At 35.6% G+C, this 21663-nt stretch overlaps 1 long non-coding RNA gene across 1 annotated transcript; it reads right to left on the reverse strand.

The window, feature by feature from the left end:
• Positions 1-312: 312 nt before the first annotated feature.
• On the reverse strand, positions 313-21431 carry LOC117803815. Its single transcript, XR_004627916.1, has 3 exons — positions 21266-21431; positions 16857-16983; positions 313-566 (listed from the first exon to the last, which is right to left on the reverse strand). It is a non-coding gene; the product is annotated as an uncharacterized LOC117803815 (long non-coding RNA).
• Positions 21432-21663: the final 232 nt, after the last annotated feature.

The following is a 21663-nucleotide window of genomic DNA, read 5'->3' on the forward strand; positions in this document are numbered from 1 at the left end:
TCCATAGCATTTTTTAAAGCTGGTATTTAAGAGAGGCCTATGGCTACTTTGATTTTACAGATTTCACTAGGTGATAATTTCCCAGTCATCAGAATTAATGAAAATTCAGGAAATGTCAAACTTCAGGGAATATAAAACCTCACATAAAAACATTTTAGAAGGATCCAGTAACCTTCCAACGTGACAAACCAGGCCTTTCTTTATACACATTAGAGGTGGAAGAAAAAGTAGAAGGTGAAGATAAGGGTGGTAGGCGAAGCTAGAACTAAAGGTTCTGGCAGATGTATTTTGATCTTCCACTGCCCCTGGACATGGATCATGTAATGAAGGAATCCTTCCCACACATTCTGTAAGAATGGAATACATGCTATACCTCTTGTAAGACGTAGTAACTGGAAAGGTGGATGGAGACACATACAAAGGAAGGAAGAGTGAAACTTGCCAACTTCACAGTCCAAGGTGATGTGGATGTCTATTCATGACTCTTCATAAGCCCTTATTCTAGAAGGTGCTGACCACTTTCCAGGGAATTCAGTTCTCACTGCATTACGTTTTAGAACCAGCATCTGTAAAGGTGATTGAAATAGTATATTGGAATATTCCCTATAAAAAGGAGAAGGAAAAATACCTCTGAATTATATAGATGGAACTTTTCCTTTCCCATGAGAAATGTGTGCCTCACTTAGCTAAAGACAGAAACATTCTCCTTTGTAGTCATTAGCTCTAAAGGTTTTTTTGAACTTTCCTAGATAAAGTATATATAACTTCAAAGGTCATCTCTGTGTGCCCAGGGTATTTCTTTGCATAGCCCCCACCTTTCTCTGGGCTTTCAATGAGAAAATAACAAACCCTGGGTACAGATAAGTGAAGGGCTTATAAGCAATGGTGCTTTGTATAGGTTACCTTTTGGAAGGCAATGCAGCCATTTGTGCCATTGTATGCATCCCTCAGTGAATTTAAAGATTTCTACTCCATGACGTATGGGTTTCAATAATTGGCCCAATATCACTTTTCATCCACTTTTCACATGGCACTCAGGATCACAGCCGAAAATAGAAGGGACTNGGGGGGGGGGGGGGGGGGCTGTCTCTTCTTTTTACTAGGGTTCTCTGGAAGCACTTTCTCCATCCCTAATGAGCTTGTGCTTTTACCAACTAAACTTAAAATAGGTATTCTCCACACCCATTTCCTCCATATTTTGTTCTTGGTACAAATTATTTTTTCTCTGCTTTTCATGTTGGGGGGGAATACATATATATATATATATATGGAAAATAACAGATTAAATGTGTAAAAGGGAAAGTCAGCAACCCACTAAGAGCCTAACACACACACACACACACACACACACAGAGCAGGCAAGTTAAAAGGTCACAAAGGAAAAGAATATGGGTTTCTGGAAGGGGTTTAAATATAAACAGCCCCCTGACTTGGGGTTCAAATAGAGAATGAATGGAAAGGTTGGACATATTTATTAAGGCAGACGATTTGAAAAATTAATCCTTGGCTAAACTAAAAAACATCCAAGGAAGGCAGTATTTGAATGTCTACCCTCAAGTCCAAGAGGAGGAATCTCCAGGGATTTTTTGGAGAGAAGAAACTCTATTACAACATTTTCCTGGCCTGAAAGCCTACTTAGGAGGAAGTGAACAGAACCCAGCCCCAAGGCCAAATTTCAGGCTCAAGTGGATGGACTGCCAGGACATCCTACACACCGGACAAAAGCAGTGAAGCCAAGACAACCCACATTCTCATGCTTTTAAAAACTGGGGAACCTCAAGGGGGTACTTGATTTATGTGGAATAACTAGCCTGCCCAAATACATTTTAGAAAGAAAACCTTTTCCAACACTCTCACCTGGGATTGAGGACTCTGGAAAACAGTGGTGGAAGAAGGAAATAGAGTAAATTGCTCCTTGGCTAATGCATTGAGACTCTTGGAAGAGAGCCTAAGGTTGGGAAAATAACAATAGCCAGCAGTTATTGAGCACTTACTGTGTGCCATGCCATAATAGCTTTACATGTAGAATCCTCTCCTATCCACACAAAATTCCTACAAGTCAATGCAATTATTACATCGGTCTTTATAGACGAGGAAGCTGGAGCCTAGATTGGCTATCTAATCAATGAACATACTATGAACGTGAAATGAACACCTCGTATAAAGCCAGGTTTGCCTGATTAAGGGTCTCCATTCTTAACAACCTATTGGGTTCAATAAATGAGCCACTGCAAGAAAGATAACCATGAGTTGGGAAGCAAACCTAAGATTCATATAATTTGTATGATTCTCTACTCAAATTCATGAATCTCGTAATTAAAGAAGTCTTTCAAACAGACTTTCAAAGAAGGCTGTTAGAATTTATCCGTAGAACAATAGGAGGTTAGAGAACCGACTGCTGCAGGGTACAATTTCCATATTTACTCAGGCTTTAAAATTTGGAACCTCAATGAATTGGTGCTAGTCCTTGGCCAACTTCTCCCAATCTAATTTATTGATCTTAAAATAATGAAAAGTAAAATAAATTTATTTATTTATTTATTTATTTATTTATTTTTTAAAAAGATTTTATTTATTTACTTGACACAGAAAGACAGCCAGCGAGAGAGGGAACACAAGCAGGGGGAGTGGGAGAGGAAGAAGCAGGCTCATAGCAGAGGAGCCTGATGTGGGGCTTGATCCCATAACGCTGGGATCACGCCCTGAGCCAAAGGCAGATGCTTAATGACTGAGCCACCCAGGCACCCCAAAATAATGAAAAGTAAAATTTAAAATTAAGCAATTAAAAGATGTTTCCTGTGCTATTGCTATATGCATTTATGGACATTCTATCTCTTAATCTAATGACCAACTCAGTGGTTAGCATAAAATATGCATTCAGTAAGTATTTTTAAAATAATGAGGTAGGTAGGCATTTCCCTCATTTTACAGATGTGACAACTGACACTCAAAGAAAACTTACCAATGACCACAAGACCTCATGTAGGATTCAAATTTAGTTTTTCTAACTTCAAAACCCATACATTTGGTACAATATCAAAAGCCACAAAATTACAACATTATGTTGTTATAGAAATGAATAAAGTGAGTCAAAAGGAGATTACATTTGTGCAGGGTCTTAAATAGTGAGCAAAACCTTTCATGGAACAAAAATTATTTGTACATGGGAATGTGGAAGAGTGTGGAGGGAAATATTCTTGGCCACTGCTTCCAAATTTGTTCATATCATAGTGCGTATACTATTTTTATAGCACACTGTGGGAAATGAGGAAGTAATTCTCAGCTGGAGGCAACTTCCCTGAGTGCTCTGACCATTCCTGACTCTGACCAGCTACACTGTGAGTTGAAGGGATCTATATCTTATCACAACTTTAATCCCATGGCCGCATACAAATATTTCAGATTTACCCATTGAGAAGCTTCGTTCTGGGCATATAAAATAGCATGCAAAAAGTTCAGCTTGGTTTAGGAGGTATGGTAGGAGATGGTACTAGAGAAGTTGTTCCAGAGTCTATAAAGTTTCTTAAATGCCATGTATTGGGATTGCAAAATTATAATAAATATGCAACACAAACAAAACTCAAACCTAAAATTATGCAATAATGAAAAGAAGGATTTTTTTTAAAGATTTTATTTATTTATTCAACAGAGATAGAGATAGCCAGCGAGAGAGGGAACACAAGCAGGGGGAGTGGGAGAGGAAGAAGCAGGCTCATAGCAGAAGAGCCTGATGTGGGGCTCGATCCCATAACGCCGGGATCACGCCCTGAGCCGAAGGCAGACGCTCAAGCGCTGTGCCACCCAGGCGCCCCAAGAAGGATTTTTCTTTTTCAATTTTTTTTCTTCAATATCCTTCTATTTGAAACTGTATTTATAACTCAGAATCTCTGAGATTCTTGCTGCGATGCAGTAATTGTATTAGACAAAACCTCCCTCTGAGATCAACTATTAGAGCTGAGCAAAATGAAACAAATAAAATAAAAAGGAACAACTGTTTAAAATTATTCTCCAATAACTAAGGCAACAAGAAATCGAGGAATCAAATTCCTGAAAAGAAAGGAAGTGCATTGAAACGAACCCTTCATTTGTCTCCACTTTTTCACCTTGACTGCCAATTCCTAGCCCTGAACATAGAAACTGATCACAAAGCAGCAGCCTAGAAACTGTTGGAAGACAAAAAATTGGACTTCAGCATTATTAGAAAAGGCATAATTTGAGGGACTCCTAATCAAGGGATTTCAGGAAAGTGACTCTGACAGTCTACATATAATTTCTGCCCTAAGGACTCACTGATTCTGAGACAGAGAAACTCTGAAACTCTACTCGGAAGCTAAATAGTTTAGCAGAGAGTTTATAAATCTCATGATGCTAGAGAGACAAAAAGCAGTGTTCAGCTCCCCCAAGTAAGAATGATCCTATTCAAACACATAAGATTATTTCACATTGAGATTCCTGCAAGCGTTGAATACAAGGAGTAAGAACCAACCAAAAATAGATCAGTTTTGTTTGGATGAAAGCAATCTGCCTATACTTAAATTGGATTGGAAAAACAAACACTAAATCTTCACAGGACGATATCTAGAGCCTTTACAATTTTTTCTACATATTTTCCATCATTAAATAAAAACTGATGAAATATGTCAAAAAAAAGCAATCAAATAACTAGAAGAGAAAACATAGATTCTTAAATAAACAAGATTAATGTATTTAATAAAATAGATGATGATTTGAAACAGCTCACCAAATAGCAACATCATTTAAAACAGAAATAAAATATTATATAGATAATTGAAATTGAGAATTAAAAGATGGGTTTAATAGCAACTTAAGAACTGCAGAAGACAGGATTAATGATTGGATTATAGATTAGTAGAATATTCAGAATGAAGCATAAATAAAAGGATGGAAAATACACAAATCTAAGAAATATACAGATAAACTATTAAAATTTAGCGATATTGCTGATTATATGTTCTATATGGATTAATTACATTTATACTTTACTAGTTATAAACATTTAGAAAGTAAAAGTTGAAAGCGAAATTAATTTATAATAGCTTGAAAATCACAAAGTACCTAGGAATAAATCTAATGAAAATTGGAATAGCTCTAGCAGTAATCCATAAAATATTATCAGAGAAATCAAAGAGAACTGTAATAAGTGGAAAAAAAACCCCATTATGGCCAGAGACTAAAGGATTCAGTATTCTTAAGATGCCAGTTCTTTCTGAGTTCATCTGCAGTTTCAAAACAATTTCAGTTAAATTACCAACTTTTTTTAAAATTGACAGGCTAAAGCTAAATTTATATGAGAAGGCAAAGGGCCAAGAATAACCATGATAATCTTGAAAAAGAATAGATTTGGAAGATTTATATCATCAGTTATCAAGTTTTTAATAAATCTGCTATAAGGAAAAATATGTGATATTGGTACATAGATACACAATTTGATAGAATAGAATATAGAATTCAGAAGCAAATCCATTCACATATATACATCCAATTACAACAAAATTGTTAAAATTCATTAAATAAAGAATGATCCTTTTGGTAAATAGTACTCGATCAACTGAATTTTTTATGGAAAAAGTGGTAATTTATTTCTACCTAAGACCTCATATACAAAATTCAGTCCCAATAGATTTCAGACATAAATGGAAAAAGTAAAAAAGGTTGTACAAGATCAAAAATATCAAGATGCCCATTTGGTAGAAAATATTTTTTTAAGTGTTTTTTTTTTTTAAGATCACAAAACACTATCCAGAAAGAAATGGTAAAATAGATTTGATTTTATTACAATTGAGAGAAAAACACACCATCAAAAGTGTAAAAAGACGGGGTGCCTGGCTGGCTCAGTCAGTAGAGCATATGACTCTTGATCATGGGGTTGCAAGTTCAAGCTCTATGTTGGGTGTGGAGATTACTTGAAAAAAAATAAATAAAATCTTAAAAAAAAGAGTAAAACGACAAGCCATAAAGTTTGAGAACACATTAGCAATATGTATATTTGGCAAAACACATGTATCCATAATATATGAAAAATGTCCAAAAACGATAAGAAAAAGATAGCCCATTTAATTTTAATAATCAAAGGCTTGAACAGAAATTCCAAAAAGGAGGCTATTCAGATGTCCAATCCACATGTCCAAAGGTGCTCAAACTTATTAGTGATCAGAGAAATACACATTAAAATCACAATGAGACAACATTAAGTGTTGGTGAACTTGAGGGGCACTAAACCCCTACACACCACTAGTGGTAATACATATTTTTACAACAATTTTGGTAAACTGACAATATCTATAAAGCTTTGTGTATCACACCTTACTAGGTGAACCTCACTGACAGATGATTCAAAGAAGCCAGACTTAGACAATACGTATATTAGGTGACGGGGATTAAGTCGTAAGGAACGCTGGGTGTTGTATGGAAGTGTTGAATTGCTCTGCTGTACACCTGAAATTATATAACACTGCATATTAACCACACTGGAATTTAAAATAAAATAAATAATAAAAAAAGAATATCTATATTGTATAACTTCATTTATTTAAAGTTCAAAACTAGCAAAATGAATCTAGTTGATAGAAGTGAGGCTATTGGTTAACATTTGAAGGCATTTTAATTGTAGACTGTTAGGAGAGAGAATTTTGGACGGATGTTCTATATCTTCTATATGTCCTATTTTTCAATCTGGTTGTTAGTTACATAAGTATGTTCCCTTTATAAAAATGTATTAAACTGTGCATTTCAAAAATGTATACTTTTTTGTATGCAAGTTATATTTCAATAAAAAAATGAAAATATCTTTGTGTAAAATGTAAATAACCTCTCAATATTTTATTATACATCCATTTAAACCATTCCCTTTTGGTCCTTGTACTGCCATCACTGTATAAGGTTATCCTGTCTTGGGTTTCAGCCACCTACTCACATCTCTCTCTCTCCCCTTTCTTGATCCTCACAGGCCATAAAAACCTGAAAAAATAAGTTCGCTTCTTGGGCTCCTGTTTTTACATATGTAAAATATAAAGATTGGGTTACATTACTTCAAACTTTCATTTTTTTGAACCTTCCTTCATATCCCTGCAGCTCTAGTCTTCCTCACGTATAGTTTTCACTACTCCACTGAACAAATTCTGACAGTATCTTCATCAATAAATTTAAAATTTTTGCTTGTCTTGGAAGGCAAAATTTCTGCCTGTCCAATCTTATGTCCTATAGCTCCCAAGAACATTCCTTTCTCCTATCATATTTGTCCAGAATCCTCAATGCCCTATGAGTCCTACATATTAAATTCTGCTATATCTCCTTTTTCTCCCTCTCTCTTTGATGTCTGCTAGTTGTTCAAGTCCCCATTCAAGCCTTCTTTCTCCAACCAACATCATCCTACTATTTTTCCCTTCACTGATGTGCCCATTTTCAAATACTTTGCACACAGCATGTTGCAATCTTCAGCTATCCTACGTTTGCCTTACCTGTGGCCCTTCTATTTTCCCAATGACGAATCAGCTCTTTAAGGAGAGGAAGTGTGGGTTTGCATGACATGCCACTCCTTTGGCACGTGCAGTCTCCTGATGTAAAGCACTTTTTCCAGTTATATTATCAGTGATGCCTGGGTGGCTCTGTGGGTTAAGCATCTACCTTCAGCTCAGGTCATGATCTGGGGACTCCTGGGATTGGCCTCTGGAACAGAGCCCTGCATGGGCTTCCTGCTCAGCGGGAAGTCTGGTTCTCCCTCTCTCTCTGCCCCTCCCCCCACTCCTGCTCCCTCAAGATCACTCTCTTTTTCAAATAAATACACAAAATCTTAAAAAAAAAGGATATAATTGACATATAGCACTGTATAAGTTTAGAATGTACAACATAATGATTTGACTTACATATATTGTGAACGATTACCACAATAAGTTTAGTTAAGATCTATCATCTCATACAGATACAAAAAAATTCCAAGAAACAAAACAAAAGGCTCTAGGATCTACTCTTAGGTTTCCTATAAACCATAGAGCAGTGTTAACTACAATCATCATGTTGCACATATACCTAGTTCTTATTTATCGTATAACTGGAAGTTTGTGCCTTTTAATTACCTTCATCCAATTCCACCACCCCCATCTTTTTATTGGTTTGTGATGGTGGGCTCTAATACAATGGCAGATTCTGAAGGACAGGCTTCTAATTGCATTCTTGTTTATTTCCTCGCAAATGGAGTTAAATCTTGCACACAGAAAACTTTCAATATATACTTATTAACGATTTTTTTTCTGGCTCTTTCAAAGAAACAGGCCATTATAGTATTAAAACTAACACCATTCCTTTACTCCAATGCTTTCATGGCATCACACTCTGAATAAAATCCTAAGGACTTCATGGGCCACGAGGTGCGTGGGACCTAACCCTCACCTAATTCTCTGGTGCTCTTCCCCACACCTGCTCATTCTCAGCCTTCAGCCTTATTCTTCCCCCAGGCCTAACTTTTCACTTATTTTAGATCTTTCTTCAAATATTACTTCCTTAGAGAGATCTTATTTATTTTATCATGTCCTATGCAATATTTTCTTTTGTTTATCTCTGTGACTTTACCTACTCCTACCCCAAATGTAAGCTACTCAAAAAGGAAGGACTTTGAGTTTCTTATTTTTTGTTTATCTCCAAGGCTTGCACATATAATGTTTCAATAAATATGAACTGAATAAATATATAAAAAAATGAACAAGTAAACACCAACAATAATAATTGAAAAAAATCTAATCCAAAGTATACATTCAGAGTGAATTGAAAACATAGATTCAGATCCTAAGGGACAAAGTAATATATCAACTATATAAGAAGATAACACAACCTCAGATTTGTGGGTATAATTAATAAAAATAGGGTGAATGTGAGTTGTGGACAAATTGTTCTTACAAAATGATAGGATAAATGATAGTGTTTTAAAACTTCTGAGTTTAGCCTAAGTCGAATACTGAGCTATACGGTAAATAATGAATAAAGCTGATTATCTATGTCTGATCTTATAAAAACCAGTGCATCTGGGAACCAGATGACTTTAGAATTACATTATAGACAAGAACTCTTTAATGTTTCAATATAGGTGGAGACAGGAATCATTATCCCATTTAGCAGACTTTAAAAGTTGAGGTGGTAAAACAAATGGTTTGTCTACTGTTTCAACATTTGTTTGAGAGTGTCATGTTGGATTTGAGTTCATAGCCACGTGTTTGTTCCTGCATCTACTGTATAATTTATTACATAATTTATGTTATGAACATAAATTTCAACATAGTGAGAGAAGCATCACACTCTGTACTCTACAATAGATTGCTCTTCTGTAATCATCCAATTATGGGTAACCAGAAAGGCAATGAATACAGCACTGGATATTAAATGTGGACATATCCCCTACTAATTTATTAAAAAAGTGAGGTTAGGAGTTGGTTCGGGTTCAAGAGTGGCTGGCTTATGGAAACACATGGATTCCAGCCCAAATTAGGGTCTTAAAGGAAGTATAATACACTATGAAACAGAGAAAGTGGGTTTGTGGTGGCAAAGTTGTAGCACATACCAATTTGGTGACTCCTGACAAATCACATATAAGCATTTTTTTAAAAAAATTCAAGATTTATAAATAATATTAGTGATATATAATCATTTTTCTTCTTGTGGGTTATTTTTCATAGATTTATCCCTTTATTTTTATTTATTTTTTTATTCATGGATATTCAAAATTCCACTCTTTACCCCCCCCCAACAAGGAAAGTTCCAGCCTCAGAGTTGTTAAAGTAAAAACAATTGTTGTTAAAATGGAAAATAGAGGCAATTTGTATCATTGGCCCACCACAGTTTGGCTCAGGTCTTCTAGTCTCTGCTCTTGTGAGAATGAAGCCAGACCACACACTGAGACTGAATTACAACACTTCAAAAAGAAGAAAAACACTAATGGAAAAAGTCAAATGGGTTTCCAAATAGGAGGTGGTAGACAGTGAAGAAACCTCTTAGCACAACTCTTAAAAGGGCTAAACTCTGAATCTGAGGCCCCAACATGCAATCATGAACTTTCATTCCCATTCTTCTGTGGCTGTAGGACAGGAAATGTCCATTCAACTGCACATTGTACTAGTCCCATCAGTTTGAGTGGAAATGCATTTTTAGAGCCTTTTATCCCAATCCCCACTTTCTGCAAATGGATCCTGTCATTTATGAAAATAAAAATGAGAGCTGAATGAACTATTTCCTTCCATAAAACTATTTCAGCAAGTGAATGAATAAATTAGGGAGTGAATCATCGGCAAGAAGAACTTAAGTTGTTAGTGACAGAGAAACATAACATACTCTCTTAGGCACAAAGCAACATCCTAAATCCTAGAATCCAAGTAAGAGTTGATAAACTGTGGGAAGGGGAGGGGTGAAGATGTGTTTCAGCGAAAACTCAGGAAAGGTACTGATTCCCTCTGGAATGTTCTCCATCTCTTATCTCTAGCCTAGGCACTTAGGATACAGTAGAGAACAGAAGAAAATACTATCCCTTCCTTCAGAAATACAAATCTAAATTTGAAAACAGCCTCACAGATCTAAGATTAGAATTGCTGTGAGTACCAGAACAAAGAGATACATGTTAACATGGGGGCACAGAAAATGTATGAATTGACTAGAAAAGCAGGGGAGGGTTTCCCAAAGAAATATGATGGAAATATGACTACACTGTCTGCAGATCAATCTCAGAATCATGAAGGAAGTTCATATCCTGAACACAGCCAGGCAGAGAAGGGCTTCCCAACACTATCATCTAGTTAGACCTGGGAATGTTAGGGTCATTTGGCCAGACATATATGTTTCCATGGCTCTTTTACAAATATTATGCAAACTTCTAAAAATTTGGACCTCACTTGGCATTTAAGGAATCCTTTGGGGAACAGCACAAATAGGAGCTTTGGAGATGGTTTAAATCTAATCAGAAGAAATAAAAGGGGAAAATAGAGAAAAGAAGCAGTAGGGAAGAAAATGGACATTTTTAAGTGCCAAGTAGAAACTAGATGTTGTATATAAATTATCTCATTTAATTTCCCCCAAATACTATGGCCATTCAGAATAGTTATCTCCATTTTATAGAAGTGGAAACTGAGGCTTCCAAGAATTGAGTAATTTACTGACTATGACAAATCTAGCTAATTTGCTAGGATTTGAATGCAGGACTCTGGCTTCAGACCCACACTCTTATTTTTTTTTTTCATATACAGTGTTTCTTCTCTAGAGAAATCTTTCTAGGTCTTAGGAGTAGACAGGTTGTGTCCATCTAAATTCTGCTTTTAATCCAATTTAAATAAAAGAGAATGCTCCTGAGAATTCAACCCAATTGCATTATTATCCCAAGACAGAAATTCCAGAGTTCTGCCTTAACTCGTAGTGTCATTGATAACCATCATTTCTGTCAACCTAGTCATACCCTGAAACTTACTCCTGTTAAAATAGATTGTGTCCTTCCCTAACTGCAGAGACAGGCTCATAACCCTGGAATAATAATGCCTTTCTCGCTTTCAGTCATAGTGTTTGTCAGTGTGGCACACATTATAGCTTGGTTTACCCAATGCTCAACTATAATCCTTCGCCTCCATCACAGCGGTTGGAAAAGATAAAATAATCCATTTCCCAGATCCCATGTGGCTAAGAGTGGCCATGTGGCCCTTTTCTGGTCAATGAGATGTAAGTTTGCTGAATAGTACTTCTGGGATAGGTTTTGCTTCCATGATAAGAATGAACAGACACAGTTGGCTTGTCTTTTTGCCAGCTTGTTCTCTTTCCAGCTGAAATTCAGATGTAGTACCTAGAGATGCAGTACCCATTCAGTAACCATAATGCAGTAAGCATTAGGACATAAGCCAACAGCAAAGATGTTGGAACAGAAAAATGGAAAGAGCTTGGATTTCGAGCTACTCTGCTGTTTCCCTTAGTTTTGCTATTGGAGGAAAAATAATCTTCCAATTGTTTAAGCCACAATAATGAAGCCACTATTAGCTTCCGTTTTACTAACAAAACACTCCTGAGAGATAAAGTCAGAGTCACATATATAAAGAAGCCAGGGTGGGGCACCTGGGTGGCTCAGTTGGTTAAGTGTCTGCCTGCCACTCAGGTCATGATGGGGGTCCTGGCATGGAGTCCCACATGGGGCTCCCTGCTCAGCGAGGAGCCTGCTTCTCCCTCTCCTGTTAGCCCCGCTTGTGCTCTCTCTCTCTCTTTCTGTTACATCAATCAATCTATCTATCTATCTATCTTGAAAAAAAAAAAAAAAGAAGAAGAAGCCAGGCCAATTAAAATCCTTTCTCAAGGTTTTTTTTCACTTGAGCTAGAAAGGTGATACTCTTTTTAATGTTTTATCTGAAGAAAGTGGTCCCATTCCTTGCAGTTGTGGCCACCCACAGAAACAGGTGCACCTTCAACAAAATTTAGTGTGGATGTTTAAACTGATGATGCTCCATATACACCAAGAGGATATGAAAAGATTAGAGATAAATCAGACAAAAGATGTACTCTACCTGTTCAAAAACTATAAAATAGTACTGGAAACAGAGAAGACCTAAATAAATGAAGAGACCTACATTGAACAGTGGTTGGAGAACTCATATTATAACATGTAAATTTTCCTCACATTAATTTATAGATTCAAAAAAGTTACAACCAAAATCTCAGGAGGCTATTTTTGTGAAAAGTGTCAAACTGATTAAAAAATTTATATAAAAATGATCTAGAATAGCCAAAAGAACTTTTGAAAAGAATGAAATAGTTGGAGGACTAACACTTGATTTCAAGGCTTTTTAAAGTTATACTAATCAAGACAGTATGGCACTGGCATCAAAATAAGCAAATAGATTAACTAAATATAATACGGAGTCCAGAGGTAGAACCACACGTACAGGGACAATTGATTTTTGGCAAATATGCAAAAGCAAGTCAATGGGAAAAGGAAACACAAGTGGTGTTGGAATAATTGGCTATCATTATGCGAAATGTAAATGTCATTCCATATGTTGCCTCACATATATGAATTAACAGTATATGGATCATAGACCTGGATGTGGACCCAAAAATATAGAATCATATATGAAAAGAAAACAGAAGAGATTTATGAGGTAGGGTTAGGCAAAGATGTCTTAGATATGACACTACTATATCGGATGGCTAATAGTATTTCATTGTGATTTTAATTTTTCATTTCCCTAATGACTTATGAGATTGAGTATCTTTTCTTGGGCTTGTTATTTTTAAAAATTCTGTGAATGTCTGTTCAAATCCTCAGTCCATTTTTAATGTTTCATTTTGTCTTATTGAGTTATATGTTATTTATCTATTCTAGATTCAAGACATTTATCAGATCATTGTTTTGCAAATATCTTTTCCAGCGTGTGGCTTGCCTTTTCATTTTTTAAAATAGTTTCTTCTAAAAGTAAAAGCTTTTAATTTGATATTCTTCGGTGATTTTTTTTTCTCTAAGATTGGCTTTACATATCCTAAGAAATCTTTGCTTAACCCAAGATTATGATTTTCTACTATGTTTTCAGAAGTTGTAGAGTTTTAGCTCTCAGATCTAGGTCTCTATTCTTTTTGAAGGGTGAAGTAAGGGTTCAGGTTTATTTATCTATTTATTTAATCTGCATGAATATTCAGTTGTTTCAGTACTTGTTGAAAAGTCTGTCCTTCAACTTTTGACTTTTTTAATACTTTGACATACATTAATTGTTTATATATGTATGTCTAGACTTCCTCTTCTGTTTCACTGATCTATTTGGATATCCTTAATACCAATACCACAGTAACTGGATTATTGTAGCTTTATTAAATTCTTGAATTCTGGGAATATGTTAACTTGAGCTATTATACCTATTTCAAATTTGATCAGCATCCTCTGTGTCCTTTGAATTGCCGTGTTTTAGAGCAGCTCCTACAGTCTTTCTAAAGAAAAGACTCTCCCTTTGCACAGTTCGCTTTCCTTTCTTATTCTGACTCAGATTCCAGCCACCTTGTCTTCCCCAAACTCCAACGTCTGTCTTTAAATCCACAACTCCATGAGACTACCAGGCTTCTTTTGGACTCATCTTCCCTTCCCTGTGGCCTGGAAATTGCTTCCAGGAAGTTCACTGGAGCATTTATAGGTTTGACCTTGTTTGTTTCCCTTCTCTCAGTGATCCCAGGCCTCTGCCCTTGTCTGGAAATAGTTGTTGCAAATATTTTGTCCAGTTTGATGTTTACATTGAGAAACCAATGCCTGTGGCAGTTAATCCTTCATGGGCAGAAGCAGAATTCCTGACAGGCATTTTAATTGTAGTCCTTCTAGTTGATGTGCGGTGTTATCTTACGGTGTTTTTAATGACTCATGATTTTGAGCAACTTGTCATGGGCTTCTCAGTCTTTCATATACCTTTACTTACGAAAACCTTGTCAAATATATTGTTCATTGAAATGAGGTTGTTTGTCTTATTAAGTTGTAGGAATTCTCATATATTCTAGAAACCAGTCCTTTATCAGAAATATGTATTATGGGGGCACCTGGGCGGCTCAGTTGGTTAATCATCCGGCTCTTGGTTTTAGCTCAGGTCATGATCTCAGAGTGGTGAGATCAAACTCTGGGTGGGGCTCTGTGCTCAGTGTGAAGTAGGCTCAAAATTCTCTCTCCCTCATCCTCCCTCTCTGCACCTCCCCCCAGCTTGTGTGCATGTGTTTGTATTCTCTCTCTAAAATAAGTAATAAATAAATAAATAAATAAATAAAATCTTAAAAAAAAAGAAATATGTATTGTGAATATTTTCTCCAGGTCTTTGATATTCTTTCCTCTCCTCTCCTCTCCTCTCTTCCCCTCCCCTCCCCTCCCTTCCCCTCCCCCTCCCCTTTTCTTTCTTTCTTTCTTTCTTTCTTTCTTTCTTTCTTTCTTCTCTCTCTCTCTCTTTCTTTCTTTCTTTTAGATTTATTTATTTATTAGAGAGAGAGAGACAGGGAGAGAGAGTGTAGGGGGAGGGGCAGAGGGAGAGGGAGACAAGCTGACTCTCCACTGAGGTGGGATCCCAATTAGGGGCTTGATCCCAGGACCTTGAGATCATGACCTAAGCCAAAATCAAGACTGGGACTGAACCACCCAGGCATCCCTCCAGGTCTGTGTCTTTCTTATTCATGTCTTTGTAGGACATAATTTTTAATTTTAATAAGGTCCAATTATTGATTTTTTTCTTTTAGGAGTCATACTATTTGACCTTTGCCTACTGAAGGTCAGAGATTTTCTTATTTTTTTCTAACACTTACAGTTTTAGCTTCTACACTATGTGTAGGATCCATCTAAAATTAATTTTGCATGTATAGTGTAAGGTAAGGATTGAGGTGTATAGTTTTACAAATGGATATCTAGTTGTAACAGCACTATTTGTTGGAAAGAAAATCTTTTCCCATTTAACTACCTTGGCATATTTATTAACATTGATTAACCATGTAAGTGTGTGTGTTCACTTGGGGGCACTCTATTTTTTTCTTCCTTTATTTATATATTTATTTATATTTGAAATCATGTAGAATAAGTCCTCCAACTTTTTTCTTTTATAAAATTATGATTTGATAAGAAATACACAGGATCAAACTGAAAGTCATGTTCAGTGACCAACAAGGAAAAATTTGAGAAAAAATTAAATAATCATAGTATTGAATTTTATTTTATTTTTATTTTTTTTAAAGATTTTATTTATTTATTTGACAGAGATAGAGACAGCTAACGAGAGAGGGAACACAAGCAGGGGGAGTGGGAGAGGAAGAAGCAGGCTCATAGAGGAGGAGCCTGATGTGGGGCTTGATCCCATAATGCTGGGAACACGCCCTGAGCCGAAGGCAGACGCTTAACCGCTATGCCACCCAGGCGCCCCATAGTATTGAATTTTAATCCACAAAATAGAATAAATATTTATACATTCACACTAATATAAATAAATGATTTTTAAAAATAAATATATGGGGGAGAAAGGACAACTCTTCCATTCAGTAGATTTCTAAATAACAAATATAGAAGGAATGAGGGAAATTCTATGTTTCACTATAGATGCATGTTGAATTGTTTCATCTATGAAGGTAGTCACGTAGTATTCTTTTAATTTGTGAATGTGCTGAATTAAACTGATGATTATAAGTGTTAAAATCAATAGTACATATTATTATATTACTGGTTATAAGTAACATTTTCCCATTTCTTCATATGTCTACTCATTTTTACTGGATGTTGGACATTTGTTAATTTTATATTGTTGAGTAACATAGTTCTAAAATTCTTTTAAAGGTTATTGGATTTTGGTCTAGCATATAGTTAAGTTACTTATTTTGAGGCTTGCTTTCAAATGCTATTAGTGCAAGTTCAGGGCAGTTTTTACTCTAGGGAGGTTTTTTGTTGTTGTTTTTCCTGTGGTCCTACTCTTAGGTCCTCTACCTCCCCTGAATGTCCTGACTATTCAGTGTAATTCCTCTATTCTGGCTGGCTCAAATTGAAAAGTCTCCCAGAATTGTGCAAACTCTACATATTTTTTGTTACACGTCTCTGGTCTTTCTTTTCCTGGGCCAGTGGATTTTTTTCTATGCATGGGGAACTTAGAATTCAGCAACAGATTCCAGGGTATTCTATGCAGATTTCTGGGACTCTTTCCCTGTATGGCTTTCTTCTTTTCTTATATTACTCTCCTCAGTTTCCAGTTGCCTCCACCTCCCTGAAATTTCATATCTGCCTCTTTAGATAGAGCATCATTCTGTAGTTGCGATTCTCCTCCCTGTACCATGGGCTAGAAAGTGCCTCTAGAGAGAAAGCCACAAAGATGACATAACTCACCACATTTGTTTACCTTCTCTGAATATCAAGATAATAGTCCTGGAATGATGGTTGTCCAATATCTGCAAACAGTTGTTTCAAATATTTTGTCCAGTTTCCCAGTTGTTTATGGCAGGAAGATAAGTCTCATTTTGGTTTTCCTGGGAAGCATATTGTTTTCTTTAGTTTTTAATGATAATTGATATGTTGAAAGATTACCAATATGATTTACCAAAAAAAAGCTATTTTCTTTTTTGTCTGTCCTTTTAGGACTATACTAGATTCTCATCTAATTGCAAGGATTAATATGTGAGAAATACTATGCTTGATTAAACGGTGCTCCTTAAACATTTTTGCTTTAATACCTTCTAAAATAATTTTGTGAAAGTATATATAATATATACAAATATTTGCACATTCTCAAGTTAACATGTAAATATGTTATCAAAAGTTCAAATACTTTTTTGTGAGAGATATAATATCTACTATACTGCAAAAATTGACTTTAAAACAATTTCCACACTATTTTAAATGGTTAATATCTTAATAAATGTTATGGCTATTTGATGTCATCTATAATCCGTTCTTTGAAATGTGTGTTCTAGCTCCTTTTTAACTAAATTTCCAACAAGGACTATTTTGTCATTATGTACTTTATTTTTAGCCTTAAATTATTTTATTGGCTTCTGTATTATACTTCTCTGCCACAATAATAGGCATTGAAATCACAAGTTGTTTCTTCTTCATTTACTAGGACACAATGTTCAAAATTTCAAAAAGTGTTTTCTTCTACATATTATTGTGATTATTGTTATTATTTTAAATATCAACCCTAGAAGCATATATTACACATTTTGTTAGGTAATTATTAAACTTTTAAATTGAAGGTTTTCATGAAATGCATTTCATAATGAGATAGATAGGGCCTTTTCCTTTTCTTTCTTTTTTCTTTTTTTAGTTAGTTCATCCTTGTATCCTCAGATGAATATGTTTTATTGCTAGAATAAGATAGGTTTCAACACCTATTAGCTATCCACTTTTCATTTTTATAGATCTAAGCCCTAAGGAATAATGTACTCATAAATAAGAAAAATGGAATGAAGGGAGTTTTATTTTCCTCGTGTCATTCAATTCCTTGTAAACCCTCTGAGTTACATGCCAAAAATGACATGGTGATTTATCATTAAAAGCTATTTTTGATGATCCATACATCAATGACAGGCCACTCCAATGTTACTTATTTCAAAGAATCTGAAGCCAAATGATGTACAAAATAAAAGTGTTAATCATTTTCATTAATATCATAATACAACATTTAGAATATTTTGAATTACTCCTTTTTCTAGCTCTCCGAAGTTTTGAACACCATGGGTTATGAATAAAAGAAAGATTCAAACTTTCTTCATAAAGCAGAAAAATAGTTATCAATTTGTTGGCTATAGGCACTCTCTTAGGTAGTTGACTCTTAAGGAAAGAACATAGATAGAAATTAAAGATCTGGAAATCTGTCATGTTTTTTAAGCTATCCACGTCCATGTATTTCTTGGAAAATCTTTATGTACCCTGGGGTCACTGGTCCAGGTTGGAGGATCACAGCCATAGAAGATTGCTTGTGGCTATATACTGTGCCTAGTTCTAGTCATTGTGCAATATAGAGTATAAGATGTAAAATTCTGCTTTCTGTAAAACTACACTTAATTTGGAAATACAAGATTACATACTTAACCTCTATATAAATATACTACCCTGTTTTTACGTATGAGGCAAATAAACCTCAGAATGGTGAGGTGTAGTATGTCCAGTTTCACAGGCAGTAGTAAGGTGGTGGACTTGGAACTCAAACCTGGACTCCTGTTATCACAAAGTCCACATTCCTTTTATAAGTACTACCTTCAAAATGACCAGAAAAATAATAAAATTTAACCAACTCCATAAAAAGAAGCTACTAGGTAAATATCTATCCTTCAGAAGTCTTCATAAAGAAAGAGAAAACGGGGGGAAATGGCCTTGAAGAATGAGGATATAAATAAATAAAAACAAAGAGCCAGGTAAGCTGGGGAATAGTACAAAGCAGTCGAGAATATGTAAGGTACATTTTAAGTGAAAGGGGAAACAAAAACAGCAAGCTAGGGAGTCTACTTGGAAAACAGAAAGTTGTGAGTTGCTTTGGAGTAAGGCATGGAAAAATCTTAAAATGATGATTCTATCCTTGAGAATTAGGAGTCACTGATGAGTTTTGAACTGGGGACATGGTAAAAGTCATGTCTGAGGAAGAATTATCCAGTAGCAGCCTCAGCATAGTTTGAAAATGGCTTTGACAAGACTACCTAAGTAGGCTGTTGTAATAATCCAGATGTGAGTTTATAATGGAATAGACTACAGTGTTAGCTGTGGGAATGTAAAGGAGAAGACAAATACCAGAGACAGTAGAAGAAGGAAATCACAGGCTGGGGTAGATAATTCATGTGGGGAATAGTGAAATATCAGGCAAGAACAACTGCCTTGGGTTGCACAGAGCTTTTAACGCAAGCCCAGGGTCTTGGATATTATAGGCAGTGAAGAGCCAAGAATGTTTTTGAGCATGAGAGTAAGAATGTTTGAAGAATATCAATAGTGAAATAAATATCTTATCGCATTCTGTAGCAAAAACACTTGGGTTATAATTATAAAAACCTAAAGATCTAAAGTCTCAAGTCCATAAATTAGGAATTCTGTTCCTCAAGGATAATGTGAAGTTACTTATTTGTCATACTAGATTACAGCCAGATTAGCTTGTTCCTACTTTATAATGTTTAAAAGAAAGTTAAAGTAGAAATTTAGTGAGATTTTTGGATTGTCTGGAATTGGCTTCTATCAGGAGACAAAGAGGATGTACACAATGTGGGACAGAGACAGTGAAGGTTGTTTAAAGAAGGGCTGCTATTCTCACCATCACCACACACCATGCCTAGGAGGGCTGGCTGCTGGTGACAGTCTTTACCACCAGGAACAGAGGCTGACAAGAGTATTGGAAGAGAATTGGAAGTATATCTCCCAGGTCAGGGAAAGTACAAGAGGAGACTTTCAGCAAGATTTGGAAAGAATTTATCTATAAGTCTCGTGAGAGAATCAGAATTTCAAGGAAGGGTGGTCTTGGCAAGATTGTACAAGACTGGCTGCCTTCTTCAGTGTCCATTTGACTTAGAAAATTCATGCTAAGCATATGGGCTGCTTTCTCTTTCCCTCCCCCACCCCTTCTCACCCTCACTCATTCTCTCTCTCTCTCTCTCTCATTTTCATCCAGTTCCTTTTCCCCCAACTACAAATGTACAACCTGAAGACTGGCTAATCCTCTCCAGAAGCAGATACCTAACATGAATGGCATAGTAGTCTCCTCACAAAATTGGAGGGAGGGAGCACATTATTCACCTCCTACACCCTAGAGAAAGGAAGGAACTATTGCAAATTCCCCACTGATCCAATGAATCATTACTTCACTGATTTTTTCCTCTTTCTACTCCTCCCCCCTACCCATGTGGGGGAGGTAGTGATGAAGGTTGTTTGGGAATAGCAAAGCTAATTTGATTATCTTCCTAAGAAGGTTGTAAAGAGATATGATCCCTAAAATTGTAATGCTTTTTCAAATTTCCGTGACTTTTTATTTAGGTTTACTTTCAAACTTTCTGAAAAATTTAAAGAATATCAGAAGAAAACTCCCACCTGTTCACATTTACCATTATGTTTTGCATTTTATTTCATCATTCTTCCTATCTATCCATCTATCTATCTATCTACCTACCTACCTACCTCATCTATCATCTGAAAGTTGGAGACAGTGAATCCCTTTACACATAAATACTACACTGGGTATTTTTTAAGACCTCTGGTTCTTTTTGGAATGTTCCAGGACCAGCAATTTGTCCCTAATTTTCCATTCTAGTGACAAAATCCAGAGCAACTAAAAAGTACCACTTAATATTCTATTATAAAAAGCATTCCGTGAAACATAGTTTCCTAGAAAGCAAACTGATAAATATTAACAGGACACAGATTCATCATCATTATATAATAACAACTGCTTATTAGGATTTCAAAATACACTCAACAAAGTATTAGTCATTTTACACATAATTTATTGTTCTCACCATGCTTTTAAAATCATGCTATTCTTCAAAATAAACTTGTAATGGAGCTTCTATTTGAACAAAATAGCCATAAAATATTAGTTAGCTAAGGAAACCTAGAAACTCTTAGTAGTTAATATTTGACTAATTATTAATGTATGTCCCTTATATCAGAAAGGATGATGTTATAATCTGTTAAGACGAAGGAATGTTATATCCTATTATGACATCAAGTGCTAAGAACATGCACAAATTGTAGAAGACTGTACAAAATAAACCTTCAAGCTCTTATTAAAAAAGCTTAGGGCAGGGAGTTTGGGTGGCTTTGATTTTATATTACCTTTACTTTATTCTACCCTTCTTCAGGGGGTAGCAGAGTAGTTCATTAATTTTGACCTTAGAGTTGACTACTTATTCAATTCTCTCCTGATGGCCTTATGTTCCTTTTCATTCCTTTCTTCTGTAGTTTTTCTTTTCCTACTCAGGAAAGGCCTGAAGGTCTTTGGTTCTAGCTAGGATAGGAGAAGAAAGAACAATACAGGGTCAAATAGCTACAAAATTATTAGATCTTTTAAATAGCCTAGGGTAAATCCTTCTTAGAATAACTTTCATACTTCCAGTTCTTTTCTCACCTTTAAGTGTCATTAATGTAAGAAAAAAAATGGTTCATTTAGCATCTTCTATGTACCATGAAGTGCTCTGTTATTTTATGCAAAATGCAATTTAATCTTTAAAATC

This window comes from Ailuropoda melanoleuca, chromosome 1, assembly GCF_002007445.2.
Source record: "Ailuropoda melanoleuca isolate Jingjing chromosome 1, ASM200744v2, whole genome shotgun sequence".
Taxonomy (NCBI): domain Eukaryota; kingdom Metazoa; phylum Chordata; class Mammalia; order Carnivora; family Ursidae; genus Ailuropoda; species Ailuropoda melanoleuca.